Source organism: Oncorhynchus gorbuscha, linkage group LG05 (genome assembly GCF_021184085.1).
Source record: "Oncorhynchus gorbuscha isolate QuinsamMale2020 ecotype Even-year linkage group LG05, OgorEven_v1.0, whole genome shotgun sequence".
In the NCBI taxonomy this organism is placed as follows: domain Eukaryota; kingdom Metazoa; phylum Chordata; class Actinopteri; order Salmoniformes; family Salmonidae; genus Oncorhynchus; species Oncorhynchus gorbuscha.
In genome coordinates this window covers 2,122,442-2,140,029 of record NC_060177.1, presented here as the reverse complement: position 1 = coordinate 2,140,029, position 17,588 = coordinate 2,122,442, and the positions used below count along the sequence as shown (strand labels likewise).

Sequence of the window (17,588 nt, the reverse complement as noted above, 5' to 3'; positions counted from 1 at the left end):
CTCTAATGAACATATCCTCTGCAGCAGAGGGATCTCCGGGTCTTCCTTTCCTGTGGTGGTCCTCATGAGAGCCAGTTTCATCATAGCGCTTGATGGTTTTCGCGACTGCATTTGAAGAAACTTTCAAAGTTCTTGAAATGTTTCGTATTGACTGACCTTCATGTCTTAAAGTAATGATGGACTGCCGTTTCTAATTGCTTATTTGAGCTGTTCTTGACATAATATGGACTTGGTCTTTTACCAAATAGAGCCATCTTCTGTATACCACCACTACCATGTCACAACACAACTGATTGGCTCAAACACATTAATAAGGAAATAAATTCCACAAATGAACTTTTAACAAGGCACACCTGTTAATTGAAATGCATTCCTGGTGACTACCTCATGAAGCTGGTTGAGAGGATCAGGATATCACCCTACTATCTGTCTGTCTCTCTATCTGACTGTCTGATTGTCACCCTACTATCTGTCCTGGTAACTGTAGCCACAACTGAGGGTCTGTATCCCAGCAAGCACACTATACCCTGTAGGCCCTGGTCTAAAGACTGAGGGTCTGTATCCTAAAAGACACCCTATACCCTATAGGCCCTGGTCTAAAGACTGAGGGTCTGTATCCTAAAAGACACCCTCTTCCCTATAGGCCATGGACTAAAGACTGAGGGTCTGTATCCTAAAAGACACCCTATACCCTATAGGCCCTGGTCTAAAGACTGAGGGTCTGTATCCTAAAAGACACCCTATACCCTATAGGCCCTGGTCTAAAGACTGAGGGTCTGTATCCTAAAAGACACCCTATACCCTACAGGCCCTGGTCAAAGTAGTGGACTATATATGGAATATGAAGCCATTTGACAGTGACCGTGTGTACCAACACTGTTCAGACTCATTGAGTCATCCTGTTGCAGTGTTTTAGTATATTGATGATGTGGCTGTGCGTTAGCAACAGGCGGACTGGCGCCAGGGCCAGTAAACACACAGACTGTGTACTGAATGAAACCCTATTCACTACACAGTGCACTACTTTGGACCAGAGCCCTATGGAACCCTATTCACTACACAATGCACTACCTCGGACCAGGGCCCTATGGAACCAGGTCAACAGTAGTGCACTACGTAGGGAATAGGGTGCTATTCATAACTCTGCCACAGTAAATACAGTACTGAGAGGGCGTCAATGAGTCACTAGTCCTTCTGTCTGTCTGTATGTCCGTCTGTCTCTCAACAGATTAATGATAAATCAAATGGGATGTAAAGATTTACAGATTAAAGGTTGTTTCCTGGATCAAATGTTTCAGATCATCTGTCAGCGAGAGGCCGAACCGATCCAAATTAAGCATCGATTCCAAAGCTACGAATCCCTTTGACTCGTATGGTTTTATTCCTAAAATAGCTGTTATCTGTTGTGAACTGAACCGATGTGGCCTGTCCTTCAGTAGCCAATCAAACTGTTATGTACCTGCATATGACTGTCCGATAACAGCTGTGTGAACAGTGTGGGAGACAGCTGTTCTAGCCAATGAGAGGCAACGGGTAGAGCTATCCTTATTCTTATAGGCTACCGGAGGCACCTTCAACATTCAGATGCTTGTTAATTCAATTGCTTTCCCAATGTCACATTTTTGTCTTTATTAGCTGATTGACAATCGATGAAAACTTGGTTGTCCATCGTTACCAAAAGCTAATGGTGACCCCCCCCCCCCCACACACACACACGGACCATTCAGTTAGAGAAGTGGTCTCAGACAGGCCCAGCTCAGAGAGGCCCTGCTCAGAGAGGCCCAGCTCAGACAGGCCCAGCTCAGAGAGGTCCAGCTCAGAGAGGTCCAGCTCAGAGAGGCCCAGCTTAGACAGGCCCAGCTCAGAGAGGCCCAGCTCAGAGAGGCCCAGCTCAGAGAGGCCCAGCTCAGAGAGGCCCAGCTCAGGGAGGCCCAGCTCAGAGAGGTCCAGATGAGAAAGGCCCAGCTCAAAGAGGCCCAGCTCAGAGAGGCTGCCAGCACCTCTTTCTCAACGACTGAGGTGTTGGTCTCCCGTGGCTCCAGCTTCCTGCTTAAAAACAGGATGGTGTGTTCCACCCCTTCTACCTCTTGGTAGAGCACGGCTCCCAAACCAACCTCTGAGGCATCCATCTGAACCACGAACCCCGAACCTCAAAGCACTGGATTACAGCAGAGAGCCTCCTGTAAAGTCTGGTACCACCAACACTGGATTACAGCAGAGAGCCTCCTGTAAAGTCTGGTATCACCAACACTGGATTACAGCAGAGAGCCTCCTGTAAAGTCTGGTCCCACCAGCACTGGATTACAGCAGAGAGCCTCCTGTAAAGTCTGGTCCCACTAGCACTGGGTTACAGCAGAGAGCCTCCTGTAATGTCCTAAACCCTTTGGTGGCCCTTTCATCCCATTTGACCATGTGTGGCCCTCTGGCTCTAGTCATGTCGGTAAGTGGGGTGGCCACTGTGGCATAACTTGGGATGAACTTCCGGTAGTAACCGGTCAGCCCTAGGAAGGCTCGAACCTTCTTCTTATTTACTGGTCTTGGCCCATCCTCTAATTGCCTTCACCATCTTCAGTTGGGATTTGATTAACCCTCTTCCCATGGTGTATCCCAGATACTCGGTTTCCTCTAACCTTTCTAAGGGCGTCTAACGCTGCCTATACCTGGGGTAAGTGAGATTCCCAATCTGGGCTGTGGATTCCCACGTCATCTGAATAGGTTGCAGCATAAGCTCTGTGCGGGTTTTAGGACTTGGTCCATTAGCCGTTGAAAGGTGGGTCCCTGCGTAAGCCAAATGGCTTGACGGTGTATTGAAACAAACCGTCAGGGGTTGCAAAGGCTGTCTTTTCTTTGGCTCCGGGGGTCAAAGGAATTTGCCAGTAACCTTTGGCTAGGTCCAGGGTCGTAATGTACAGAGCGTTACCAGTTTTCTTCAGCAGTCCATCTACTCGGGGCATTGGGTAGGCATCACACTTGGAGATTTAATTTACCTTCTGAAAATCATTTCAAAACCGCCAAGACCCATCAGGCTTGGAGACCATCACAATTGGGCTAAACCCTATGTGACTCTTCAACCACTCCATCTGTCAACATTTTTCTCTGCTCTAATCGCAGCTCGTCGAGCCTTGGGTACCCAATACGGCCTCGTGCTTAATTTTCTCCCTGGTAGGGAAACAATATCATGAGCCGTAACCTCAGTTCGGCCTGGTATCCATGAAAACACATCTTTGTTTTTATGAACCACGGTCTTTACTTCCTCTACGTGTGCTGGGGACAGAGAGGTGAAACATGCACTTCGGCTGCCTCCTGAGTGGGTATGGGGTACGTGACAATGTGTTTCTCGCCATGCTTTTAACTGGTTAATGTGATAGATCTGTTCCGGGGGGCCGACAACTTGGCTGTCGGATCCGATAATTAACTTCTTGGCGCATCCCGTTAGCGGTATCATTTTCGTCAACATCCACTGAATTGCAGAGCGCCAAATTAAATTACTGAAAATATAAAATTTTGATGAAATCTCAAGTGCAATATAGCAAAACACAGCTTAGATTGTTGTTAATCCACCTGGCGTGTTAGATTTCAAAAAAAGCTTTACAGCAAAAGCTTTCCAAGCATTTATGTTAGGACATCTCTCTCAGCTTACAAAACATTACAGCAAAGTAGTTTGGTCACGAAAGTCAGAAAAGCAATGGAAGAGATTCACGGTGATTCGTTTCTCTCTCTTAATAATCCTTGTTGGATTTTCCTCAGGTTGTCGCAATAACAGTTAATAACAGTTCTGTTATACTCACCGTTTTGGAAACTTTAGAGTGTTTTCTTTCCTAATCTGACAATTATATGCATTTTCTAAAATCTGGGCCTGAGAAAAAGGCAGTTTTATTTGGGTACGTTTTTCATCCAAACATCAAAATACTGCCCCCTACACTCAACAGGTTCACTTCTATTCTCTCCAGCACTTCATACTGTCCTTTCCATATGGCTAGTAGTTTACACTCTACCGTGGGGACCAGCACTAATTCCCTCAGGGTAGCCTGCCGGTTATAAGTGTGCCGGTGGTGCTCTTGTGCTTGCCTCATGTGCTCTCTGACGATGGGAATGACTGTGGCTATCCTGTCTTGCATTGCCATGCTCTATAACAGAAGTATAAGAGGTGGATTGGTGCTCCCAGGTTTCCCGGGTGATGTCTAAGATTCTCCAGGAGGTGCCTCCCACATATCAGCTCATAGGGTGAAAACAACAGCAAGGCTTGGGGAACCTCTCAAATGGCATCAGTTAATGTAATCCTAATTACCTTCCTTAGCATTGACTTCAGGGTGAGGTTGAATCTCTCAACCATCCTGTCCGTCTGTGGATGGTAAACCGATGTCCTCAACTGTTTCACCTGCCACATCTTACAAAGGTCCGCCATAAGGCTGAACATAAAGGGGGTCCCCTGGTCAGTAAGGATCTCCTTTGGAATCCCTAAACTGGTGAACAAGAGCACTAATTCCTTGGCGATATTTTTGGAAGCAATCGTCCGAAGGGGAATGGCTTCTGGGTAGCGAGTGGCATAATTTAGGATGACCCGAATGGATTGGTGCCCTCTTGCGGATTTGGGTGTTGGGCTTCTCAAATATGCTGTTCTTTTGGCCTAACCTCGCAAAGTTAGGAAAGTATCTACCCAGTATTATATCATACGGCATCTTCGGGACCACGCCGACCTCATAATCCAGCAGCCCGTCCTCCGTTTGTATGCTCACTAAGGCTGTAGGGTATCCTGACTTTCAACTCCAGATGGAAATATGCTTTTTGAGCGTCCCCTACCAGGTATGGTGCAAGAAGCCCATTCTTCTTTCGGTCACTTCTCTCTCACTCTCTGTAGTCCTTTCAAAGGTGGTGATGCTTCCACATCTTCCTGCTTGGTCATTTTTTGATGAAAATGATTGATCCGCCTCTGGGTATTTGCAACTCGTAACTGAGCCCCCCTTTGGGCCTTCTCTTAACTCCTGGGTGTTTCTCTCTTGCTCCTCTCTGAGCAGCTGGTTGGTGCAGTGCTGGACCTGTAATGTGTCCTGATGCATTCACATTGCAATCCTGATGAGCTATTTGTTGAGCTCTAGTTGCCACTTATTGGGCTGCAGCTGCTTGTAACATTGCCTGTATGGCTCCCTCCATACTCATTTTCCCTGAGCAAACTGTACAAAAGCCACAACAAATAAAACCTGACTCCTCTTTGGAGTGCTAACAGAATACTATTAAAAATATATTTTTCCTCTACCTAACCAAGCAGTATGGTTCGTCCCTTTATCCACTTCAGGCCACACTGTGCCCGCATTCTCCACCACGTGTAACAAACCTCTTCAAGGTTAGGAGAGTTTGTCACAAATGAAGTGGGAGACTCTCACCAAAATCACCCCATACTGAAAGTTATTTCGAACAGGACAGAGCTGTATGTTGGTTTCTCCGTCCTGGTCCTCCCAGGCCACAGGTCAAGGAAAGCAGGATTTGGTACACCAATCGGGTTCTCAGTAGGTCCAGGTCCAAACGCCAACAGGTCCAGACAGTTCAGGTCATGCACAGTAAATCCAGCCGATATATATTGTCACTTCCTCTTTCTCTATAATTAACAGATCCCCCAGCCCCTTCCTTTCGCTCTTCCTGGTTTGTCTTGACATCTTGTCTGTGGGTCGGCCCCACCTTCCGATCATTCCCTTTGCTTCTGGGAATTTGAGAGTTTAACGGTCGGCCATTTTGTGGTCTGTAGTTCTGATCAGGGTGGCCATTTTAGTGATCGGGCAGAGCCCATTTATTAGTTCTGCTCTCACATATCTGCCATTTATCACTCGACCCCCTTCTTTGCCACAATATAGTGTAGAAATGATACCCACCTCCTGTATAGAAATGATACCCACCTCCTGTATAGAAATGATACCCACCTCCTGTGTAGAAATGATACCCACCTCCTGTATAGAAATGATACCCACCTCCTGTATAGAAATGATAACCACCTCCTGTGTAGAAATTATACCCACCTCCTGTATAGAAATGATACCCACCTCCTGTATAGAAATGATACCCACCTCCTGTATAGAAATGATACTCACCTCCTGTATAGAAATTATACCCACCTCCTGTATAGAAATGATAACAACCTCCTGTATAGAAATGATAACAACCTCCTGTATAGAAATGATACCCACCTCCTGTATAGAAATGATACCCACCTCCTGTATAGAAATGATAACCTCCTGTATAGAAATGATACCCACCTCCTGTATAGAAATGATAACCTCCTGTATAGAAATGATACCCACCTCCTGTATAGAAATGATAACCTCCTGTATAGAAATGATAACAACCTCCTGTATAGAAATGATACCCACCTCCTGTATAGAAATGATACCCACCTCCTGTATAGAAATGATAACCTCCTGTATAGAAATGATACCCACCTCCTGTATAGAAATGATAACCTCCTGTATAGAAATGATACCCACCTCCTGTATAGAAATGATACCCACCTCCTGTATAGAAATGATAACCACCTCCTGTATAGAAATGATAACCACCTCCTGTGTAGAAATGATACCCACCTCCTGTATAGAAATGATACCCACCTCCTGTATAGAAATGATACCCACCTCCTGTATAGAAATGATAACAACCTCCTGTATAGAAATGATACCCACCTCCTGTATAGAAATGATACCCACCTCCTGTATAGAAATGATACCCACCTCCTGTATAGAAATGATACCCACCTCCTGTATATAAATGATACTCACCTCCTGTATAGAAATGATACCCACCTCCTGTATAGAAATGATACCAACCTCCTGTATAGAAATGATACCCACCTCCTGTATAGAAATGATACCCACCTCCTGTATATAAATGATACCCACCTCCTGTATAGAAATGATACCCACCTCCTGTATAGAAATGATAACAACCTCCTGTATAGAAATGATAACAACCTCCTGTATAGAAATGATACCCACCTCCTGTATAGAAATTATACCCACCTCCTGTATAGAAATGATACCCACCTCCTGTATAGAAATGATACTCACCTCCTGTATAGGGATGATTACTCACCTCCTGTATATAAATGATACTCACCTCCTGTATATAAATGATACTCACCTCCTGTGTATAAATGATTACTCACCTCCTGTGTAGGGATGATACTCACCTCCTGTATATAAATGATTACTCACCTCCTGTGTAGGGATGCTTGTAGTTGTGTTTGATGCAGGAACCCAGGGACGTCTTCAGATATCTCTCTGGAAGCTGAAACAAAGATGCACATATTGGAAATGCTTACACACACACACACACACACACACACACACACACACACACACACACACACACACACACACACACACACACACACACACACACACACACACACACACACACACACACACACACACACACACACACACACACACAGTGGTGGAAAAAGTACTCAATTGTCAAACGTTCGTAAAAGTAAAGATACCTTCATAGAGAATGTAAATAAAAGTGAAAGTCACCCAGTAAAATACTACTTGAGTGAAGGTCTAAAAGGCTTTGGTTTTGGTTCTGTACTGAAGTATCAAAAGTAGATGAAGATGAGAAAATAAATATATTCATTTTATTAAGCAAACCAGATGTGTTTTTTTACATTTACAGATAAACATGGTCACACTCAAACACTCCAACATAATTTAAAAACAAAGCATTTGTGTTTAGTGAGTCCTCCAGATCAGAGGCAGTAGACCAGGGATGTTCTCTGTTTAGTGAGTCATCCAGATCAGAGGCAGTAGGGATGACCAGGGATGTTCTCTGTTTAGTGAGTCCTCCAGATCAGAGGCAGTAGGGATGACCAGGGATGTTCTCTGTTCAGTGAGTCCTCCAGATCAGAGGCAGTAGGGATGACCAGGGATGTTCTCTGTTTAGTGAGTCCTCCAGACCAGAGGCAGTAGGGATGACCAGGGATGTTCTCTGTTTAGTGAGTCCTCCAGATCAGAGGCAGTAGAGATGACCAGGGATGTTCTCTGTTTAGTGAGTCCTCCAGATCAGAGGCAGAAGGGATGACCAGGGATGTTCTCTGTTTAGTGAGTCCTCCAGATCAGAGGAAGTAGGGATGACCAGGGATGTTCTCTGTTTAGTGAGTCCTCCAGATCAGAGGCAGAAGGGATGACCAGGGATGTTCTCTGTTTAGTGAGTCTGCCATATCAGAGGCAGTAGAGAGGACCAGGGATGTTCTCTGTTTAGTGAGTCCTCCAGACCAGAGGCAGTAGGGATGACCAGGGATGTTCTCTGTTTAGTGAGTCCTCCAGATCAGAGGCAGTAGAGATGACCAGGGATGTTCTCTGTTTAGTGAGTCCTCCAGATCAGAGGCAGAAGGGATGACCAGGGATGTTCTCTGTTTAGTGAGTCTGCCATATCAGAGGCAGTAGGGATGACCAGATATGTTCTCTGTTTAGTGAGTCCTCCAGATCAGAGGCAGTAGGGATGACCAGGGATGTTCTCTTTTTAGTGAGTCCTCCAGATCAGAGGCAGTAGGGATGACCAGGGATGTTCTCTTTTTAGTGAGTCCTCCAGATCAGAGGCAGTAGGGATGACCAGGGATGTTCTCTGTTTAGTGAGTCCTCCAGACCAGAGGCAGTAGGGACGACCAGGGATGTTCTCTGTTTAGTGAGTCCTCCAGATCAGAGGCAGTAGGGATGACCAGGGATGTTCTCTGTTTAGTGAGTCCTCCAGACCAGAGGCAGTAGGGATGACCAGGGATGTTCTCTGTTTAGTGAGTCCTCCAGGTCATATGCTGTAGGAAGGAGCTCTCCAAACAGGTCGGGGGCAAAGTTGTAGAGAAGTACAGATCAGGGTTGGGTTGTAAAAAATATCCTAAACTTTGAACATCCTACAGAGCACCATTAAATCCATTATTACATTTTTTTTAAAGAATATGGCACCACATCAAATCTGCCAAGAGAGGACCACCCACCAAAACTCACAGACCAGGCAAGGAGGGCATTAATCAGAGAGGCAATAAAGAGACCAAAGATAACCCTGAAGTAGCTGCAAAGCTCCACAGCGGAGATTGGAGTATCTGTCCACAGGACCACTTTAAGCTGTACATTCCACAGAGATGGGCTTTTATACATTTCTTTTTTTATTTCACCTTTATTTAACCAGGTAGGCCAGTGTCACATTCATCATAATGATTAGACCAAGGCACATTCTCTTTTAATGAATGATCACCGAACAAACCAACAAGAATAACAAACGAAATGGCTGCCTAAATATGATGCCCAATCAGAGATAACGATAAACACCTAAATATGATGCCCAATCAGAGATAACGATAAACAGCTGTCTATGATTGGGAACCATATCAGGCCAAAATAGACATACAAAAACCCCTGAACATACAAAAAATAGAGTTATTATTTTACCTTAATTCAACTAGGCAAGTCAGTTAAGAACAAATTCTTATTTTCAATGATGGCCTAGGAACAGTGGGTTAACTGCCTGTTCAGGGGCAGAACGACAGATTTGTACTTGTAAGCTTGGGAAATTGAACTTGCAAGCTTTCGGTTATTAGTCCAACACGCTAATCACTAGGCTACCCTGCCGCCCCAGAGTACCCACCCTGACCTAACCAAAGTATATAGAAAAACAGAGGTATCTAATGTCAGCCAGTTGAGAACAAGTTCTCATTTACAACTGCGACCTGACCAAGATAAAGCAAAGCAGTGTGATATTAACAACACAAAGTTACACGTGCAATTAACAAAAGTAGTCAATAGCCTCTTGAGGTTTGACCACAAGTTCTCAATGGGATTAAGGTCTGGGGAGTTTCCTGGCCATGGACCGAAAATATCAATGTTTTGTTCCCCGAGCCACTTAGTTATCACTTTTGCCTTATGGCAAGGTGCTCCATCATGCTGGAAAAGGCATTGCTAGTCACCAAACTGTTCCTGGATGGTTGGGAGAAGTTGCTCTCGGAGGATGTGTTGGAACCATTCTGTGTTCTTAGGCAAAATTGTGAGTGAGCCCACTCCCTTGGCTGAATGTTCTCAGGATGCTTTACTGTTGGCATGACACAAGACTGATGGTAGCGCTCATCTTGTTTTCTTCTGAAAATATTTTTCCAGATGCCCCAAACAGTCGGAAAGGAGATTCATCACAGAAAATGACTTTACCCCAGTCATCAGCAGTCCAATCCCTGTACTTTTTGCAGAATATCAGTCTGTCCCTGATGTTTTTCCTGGAGAGAAGTGGCTTCTTTGCTGCCCTTCCTGACACCAGGCCATCCTCCAAAAGTCTTCACCTCACTGTGCGTGCAGATGCACTCACACCTGCCTGCTGCCATTCCTGAGCAAGGTCTGTACTGGTGGTGTCACAATCCTGCAGCTGAATCAACTTTAGGAGACGGTCCTGGCGCTTGCTGGACTTTCTTTGGCGCCCTGAAGCCTTCTTCACAACAATTGAACCGCTCTCCTTGAAGTTCTTGATGATCCAATAAATGGTTGATTTAGGTGCAATCTCACTGGCAGCAATATCCTCGCCTGTGAAGCCCTTTTTGTGCAATTCAATGATGACAGCACGTGTTTCCTTGCAGATAACCATGATTGACAGAGGAAATACAATGATTCCCAGCACCACCCTCCTTTTGAAGCTTCCAGTCTGTTATTTGAACTCGATCAGCATGACAGAGTGATCTCCAGCCTTGTCCTCGTCAACACTCACACCTGTGTTAACGAGAGAATCACTGACATGATGTCAGCTGGTCCTTTCGTGGCAGGGCTGAAATGCAGTCAAAATGTTTTTTGGGCGATTCAGTTCACTTGCATGGAAAAGAGGGACTTTGCCATTAATTGCAATTCATCTGATCACTCTTCATAACATTCTAGAGTATATGCAAATTGCCATCATACAAACTGAGGCAGCAGACTTTGTGAAAATTTTTGTCATTGTCAATACTTTTGGCCACGACTGTAAATGACCAGAAACCAGTGGGTTTGGCGACGAATATGAATCGAGGGCCAGTCAATGAGAGCATGCAGGTCTCAGTGGTGGGTATACTACCCACCACTGAGACCTGCATGCTCTCATTGACTGGGGGATTGGGGATATGGTGACATAACAGATGGCACGGTGATAGACTACATCCGATTTGTTGAGTGTTGGAGGTTAATTTGTAAATGACATCGCCGAAGTCAAGAATTGGTAGGATGGTCAGTTTTAAGAGGGTATGTTTAGCAGCATGAGTGAAGGATAGTTTGTTCAAATCAAATCAAATTTTATTTGTCACATACACATGGTTAGCAGATGTTAATGCGAGTGTAGCGAAATGCTTGTATGCGAAATAGGAAGCCGATTCTACAATTAATTTTGGATTGGAGATGCATAATGTGAGTCTAGAAGGAGAGTATACAGTCTAACAAGACATCTAGGTTTTTGTAGTCCAGAGTAGTGATGCTAGACGGGTAGGTGGGTGTGGGCTGCGATTGTTTGAAGAGCATGCATTTAGTTTTACATGCATTTAAGAGCAGTTGGAGGCCACGGAAGGAGTGTTGTATGGCATTGAAGCTCGTCTGGAGGTTAGTTACCACATTGTCCAAAGAAGGGCCGGAAGTATACAGAATGGTGTTGTCTGCATAGAGGTGGATCAGAGAATCACCAGCAGCAAGAGCAACATCATTGATGTATACAGAGAAAAGAGTCGGCTTGAGAACTGAACCTTGTGGTACCCCCATAGAGTCTGCCTGAGGTCCAGACAACAGGCCCTCCGATTTGACACACTGAACTCTATCTGAGAAGTAGTTGGTGAACCAGGTGAGGCAGTCATTTGAGAAACCAAGGCTGTCGAGTCTGCCGATAAGAATGTGGTGATTGACAGAGTTGAATGCCTTGGCAGGTCGATGAAGATGGCGGCACTGTATTGTCTTTTATCAATGGCGGTTATCAAATCATTTAGGACCTTGAGTGTGGCTGAGGTGCACCCATGACCAGCTCAGAAACCAGATTGCATAGCAGAGAAGGTACGGTGGGATTCGAAATGGTCGGTGATCTGTTTGTTAACTAGGCTTTCGAAGACTTTAAAAAGGCGGGGTAGGATGGATATAGGTCTGTATCAGCTTGGGTCAAGAGTGTCTCCCCCTTTGAAGAGGGGGGTGACCGCGGCAGCATTCCAATCTTTAGGGATGTTAGACAATAAGAAAGAGAGGTTGAACGGGCTAGTAATAGGGGTTGCAACAATTGCGGTGGAACATTTTAGAAAGAGAGGGTCCAGATTGTCAAGCCTGGCTGATTTGTAGGGGTCCAGATTTTGCAGCTCTTTCAGAACATCAGCTGGATTTGGCTGAAGGAGAAATGGGGAGGCTTGGGCAAGTTGCTGTGGGGGTACAGAGCTGTTGGCCGGGGTTGTGGTAGCCACGTGGAAAGCATGGCCAACCGTAGAGAAATGCTTATTGAAATTCTCGATTATCATACATTTATCAGTGGTGACAGTGTTTCCTAGCCTCAGTGCAGAGGGGCAGCTGGGAGGAGAATATCTTATTCTCCATGGACTTTACAGTGTCCCATAACTTTTTGGAGTTTGTGCTACAGGATGCAAATTTCTGTTTGAAAAAGCTAGCCTTTGCTTTCCTAACTGCCTGTTTCTATTGGTTCCTGACTTCCCTGAAAAGTTGCATATCTCGGGATGCTAATGCAGTACACCACAGGATGTTTTTGTGCTGGTCAAGGGTAGTCAAGTCTGGAGTGAACAAAGGGCTATATCTGTTCTAAGTCCTAAATTTTTTGAATGGGGCATGCGTTTTTAAGATGGTGAGCAAGGCAGTTTTAAAGAATAACCAGGCATCCTCTACTGATGGAATGAGGTCAATATCCTTCCAGGATACCTGAGCCAGGTTGATTAGAAAGGCCTGCTCACTGAAGTGTTTTAAGGAGAATTTGACAGTGATGAGGGGTGCTCGTTTGTCCGCGGACCCATTACGGATGTAGGCAATGAGGCAGTGATCTCTGAGATCCTGGTTGAAGACAGCAGAGGTGTATTTAGAGGGCAGGTTGGTCAGGATGATATCTATGAGGAAGCCCGTGTTTACGGATTTAGGGTTGTACCTGGTAGGTTCCTTTATAATTTGTGTGAGCTGGAGTGTTAAACATATCTCAGTTTAGGTCACCTAACAGTACAAACTCTGAAGATAAATGGGGGACAATTAATCCACATATGGACACAGCTGGAGGCAGAGGGGCATCTCAAGTGGCACCATTGAGAGACTTATTTCTGGGAAGGTGGATTTTTAAATGTAGAAGCTCAAACTGTTTGGGCACAGACCTGGCTTTACGGAAGAGTGGCCAGAAAAAGCCATTGCTTAATTAAGACAAAAATAAGCAAACACTTTTGGTGTTCGCCAAAAGATATGTGGGAGACTCGCCAAACATATGGAAGAATGTACTCTGGTCAAATGTAGCTTTTTGGACATCAAGGAAAACGCTATGTCTGGTGCAAACCCAACACCTCCCATCACCCTGAGAACGCCATCCCCACAGATTAGCATGGTGGTGGCAGCATCATGCTGTGGGGATGTGTTTCATCAGCAGGGACTGGGAAACTGGTCAGAATTGAGGGAATGAGATTCACCATCCAGCAGGACAATGACATTAAGCATAATGCTAAAGCAACACTCGAGTGGTTTAAGGGGAAACTGTACATGTCTTGGAATGGCCTAGTCAAAGCCCAGACCTCAATCCAATTGAGAATCTGTGATATGACTTAAAATTGCTGTACATCAGCGGAACCCATCCAACTTGAAGGAACTGGAGCAGTTTTGCCTTGAAGAATGGGCAAAATTCCCAGTGGCTGGAAGTGCCAAGCTTATAGAAACATACCCCAAGAGACTTGCAGCTGGAATTGCTGCAAAAGGTGGCTCTACAAAGTATTGACTTGGAGGGTGTGAATAGTTATGCACGTTCAAGTTTTCTGTTTTTTTTGGTTCACAATAAAAACTATTTTGCATCTTCAAAGTGGTAGACATGTTGTGTAAATCAAATGATACAAACGCCCAAGAAATCCATTTTAATTGCAGGATGTAAGGCAACAAGTGGTTGCACACAACACACACACACACACACACACACACACACACACACACACACACACACACACACACACACACACACACACACACACACACACACACACACACACACACACACACACACACACACACACACACACACACACACACACACACACACACACACACACACACACACACACACACACCACACACCACACACTGTAACAGCTGATGGTCAGCCAGCCTGACAGCTACGAGGGTTAAAGGTGGTGGAACAGACTGAACACTACTGTCATTGGATTACAACTTTATATGACCTGGTTCTGTTAATGATCTGTTACAGCCTCTATGACAGACAGACAGACAGACAGACAGACAGACAGACAGACAGACAGACAGACAGACAGACAGACAGACAGACAGACAGACAGACAGACAGACAGACAGACAGACAGACAGACAGACAGACAGACCACAGTCAGGCCACCACAGTCAGGCCACCACAGGGCTGTGTCCCAAATGGCACCCTATTCCCTATCTAGTGCACTACATGGCACCCTATTCCCTATCTAGTGCACTACATGGCACCCTATTCCCGATCTAGTGCACTACATGACACCCACTACATGGCACCCTATTCCCTATCAGTACAACAAACACACACCTGTCCTGTTCTGTTCTGTACTACTGGCCTGTTCTGTTGTACTGTTCTACTGTTCTCTACTGTACTACTGTTCTACTGTTATACTGTTCTATACTGTACTACTGTTCTATACTGTACTACTGTTCTACTGTTCTCTACTGTTCTACTGTTCTCTACTGTTCTACTGTTCTCTTCTGTTCTGCTCTACTGTTCTACTGTCCTCTTCTGTTCTGTTCTACTGTTCTATACTGTACTACTGTTCTACAGACTGTTCTACTGTTCAGACTGTTCTACTGACAGACTGTTCTAGTTCTCTTCTGTTCTGCTCTACTGTTCTGTTCTGACTACTGTCCTCTTCTGTTCTGTTCTACTGTTCTATACTGTACTACTGTTCTACTGTTCTCTACTGTTCTACTGTTCTCTACTGTTCTACTGTTCTCTACTGTTCTACTGTTCTCTTCTGTTCTGCTCTACTGTTCTGCTGTTCTACTGTCCTCTTCTGTCCTGTTCTACTGTCCTGTCCTGTTCTGTTCTGTTCTACTGTTCTACTGTCCTCTTCTGTTCTGTTCTACTGTTCTGTTCTGTTCTGTTCTACTGTTCTACTGTCCTCTTCTGTTCTGTTCTACTGTTCTGTTCTGTTCTACTGTTCTACTGTCCTTTTCTGTTCTGTTCTACTGTTCTACTGTCCTCTTCTGTTCTGTTCTACTGTTCTGTTCTGTTCTACTGTTCTACTGTCCTTTTCTGTTCTGTTCTACTGGTCTGTTCTGTACTACTGTTCTACTGTTCTCTACTGTTCTACTGTTCTCTACTGTTCTACTGTTCTCTTCTGTTCTGCTCTACTGTTCTGTTCTGTTCTACTGTCCTTTTCTGTTCTGTTCTACTGTTCTACTGTCCTGTTCTGTTCTACTGTCCTGTTCTGTTCTATTGTCCTGTTCTGTTCTACTGTTCTACTGTCCTCTTCTGTTCTGTTCTACTGTCCTGTTCTGTTCTACTGTTCTCTTCTGTTCTGCTCTACTGTTCTACTGTCCTCTTCTGTTCTGTTCTACTGTTCTATACTGTACTACTGTTCTACTGTTCTCTACTGTTCTACTGTTCTCTACTGTTCTACTGTTCTCTACTGTTCTACTGTCCTCTTCTGTTCTGTTCTACTGTCCTCTTCTGTTCTGTTCTACTGTTCTAATGTCCTCTTCTGTTCTGTTCTGTTCTACTGTTCTAATGTCCTCTTCTGTTCTGTTCTACTGTTCTGTTCTACTGTTCTACTGTCCTCTTCTGTTCTGCTCTACTGTTCTGTTCTGTTCTGTTCTACTGTTCTAATGTCCTCTTCTGTTCTGTTCTACTGTTCTACCGCCTCTCATAATAACACACCATTTCCAGACCCACTGACTAAACTTGAAACCCCCAGACATAATTGCCTCTCCTCTGACACAGCTGGCATCAACAAGACTCACCTGATAGCAGCAGAAATCATCAACTGGAGATAGATCTACTACGATGTACAACACATGCCTCTGTGGGTCTCAACTACTACTGCCTTCCTGAGACAAAGAACACATTATGGGAGGAGGAACAGAGACTCAACACTCCGTCTGATTGGAGGACACAGGGGCTGGAGAATAGGGAGGTACAGGGAGGCAGGGGCTGAAGAACAGGGAGGTGGGGCTGGAGAACAGGGAGGTGGGGCTGGTGAACAGGGAGGCAGGGGCTGGAGAACAGGGAGGTGGGGCTGGAGAACAGGGAGGTGGGGCTGAAGAACAGGGAGGTGGGGGAGGCAGGGGCTGGAGAATAGGAGAGGTGGGGGGAGACAGGGGCTGGAGAATAGGGAGGTACGGGGAGGCAGGGGCTGGAGAACAGGGAGGTGGGGGAGGCAGGGGCTGGAGAATAGGGAGGTGGGGGAGGCAGGGGCTGGAGAATAGGGAGGTATGGGGGAGGCAGGGGCTGGAGAATAGGGAGGTATGGGGGAGGCAGGGGCTGGAGAACAGGGAGGTGGGGGGAGGCAGGGCTGGAGAATAGGGAGGTGGGGCTGAAGAATAGGGAGGTGGGGCTGGAGAACAGAGAGGTGGGGGGAGGCAGGGGCTGGAGAACAGGGAGGTGGGGGAGGCAGGGGCTGGAGAATAGGGAGGTGGAGGGAGGCAGGGGCTGGAGAACAGGGAGGTGGGGAGAGGCAGGGGCTGGAGAACAGGGAAGTGGGGGGAGGCAGGGGCTGGAGAATAGGGAGGTGGGGCTGGAGAACAGGGAGGTGGGGGGAGGCAGGGGCTGGAGAATAGGGAGGTGGGGGGAGGCAGGGGCTGGAGAATAGGGAGGTAGGGGGAGGCAGGGGCTGGAGAATAGGGAGGTAGGGGGAGGCAGGGGCTGGAGAATAGGGAGGTACGGGGGAGGCAGGGGCTGGAGAATAGGGAGGTACGGGGAGGCAGGGGCTGGAGAACAGGGAGGTAGGGAGAGGCATGGGCTGGAGAACAGGGAGGTAGGAGGAGGCATGGGCTGGAGAATAGGTCGGTGGGGGGAGACAGGGGCTGGAGAACGGGGGAGGGGGCTGGAAAATAGGGAGGTGGGGTTGGAGAACAGGGAGGTAGGAGGAGGCAGGGGCTTGAGAATAGGGAGGTAGGGGGAGGCAGGGGCTGGAGAATAGGGAGGTGGGGCTGGAGAACAGGGAGGTAGGGGAGGCAGGGGCTGGAGAATAGGGAGGTGGGGCTGGAGAACAGGGAGGTAGGAGGAGGAAGGGGCTGGAGAATAGGGTGGTGGGGGAGGCATGGGCTGGAGAATTTGGAGATGGGGGAAGGCAGGAGCTGGAGGACAGGGAGGTAGGGGCTGGACAACAGGGAGGTAGGGGAGGTAGGGGCTGGAGGACAGGGAGATAGGGGAGGCAGGAGCTGGAGAATTTGGAGATAGGG

General features: G+C 46.4%; 1 long non-coding RNA gene across 1 annotated transcript in view; it reads right to left on the bottom strand.

Moving 5' to 3' along the window:
• Positions 1-16,217, bottom strand: part of LOC124034986 — a 28,061-nt gene extending 11,844 nt beyond the window's left edge. Inside the window, exons 1-2 of the long non-coding RNA XR_006838663.1 lie at positions 16,149-16,217; positions 7,197-7,269 (exon numbers count right to left, since the gene is read on the bottom strand). This is a non-coding gene — a long non-coding RNA (uncharacterized LOC124034986). The remainder of the gene's footprint in view (positions 1-7,196; positions 7,270-16,148) is intronic.
• Between the last annotated feature and the right edge of the window lie 1,371 nt (positions 16,218-17,588).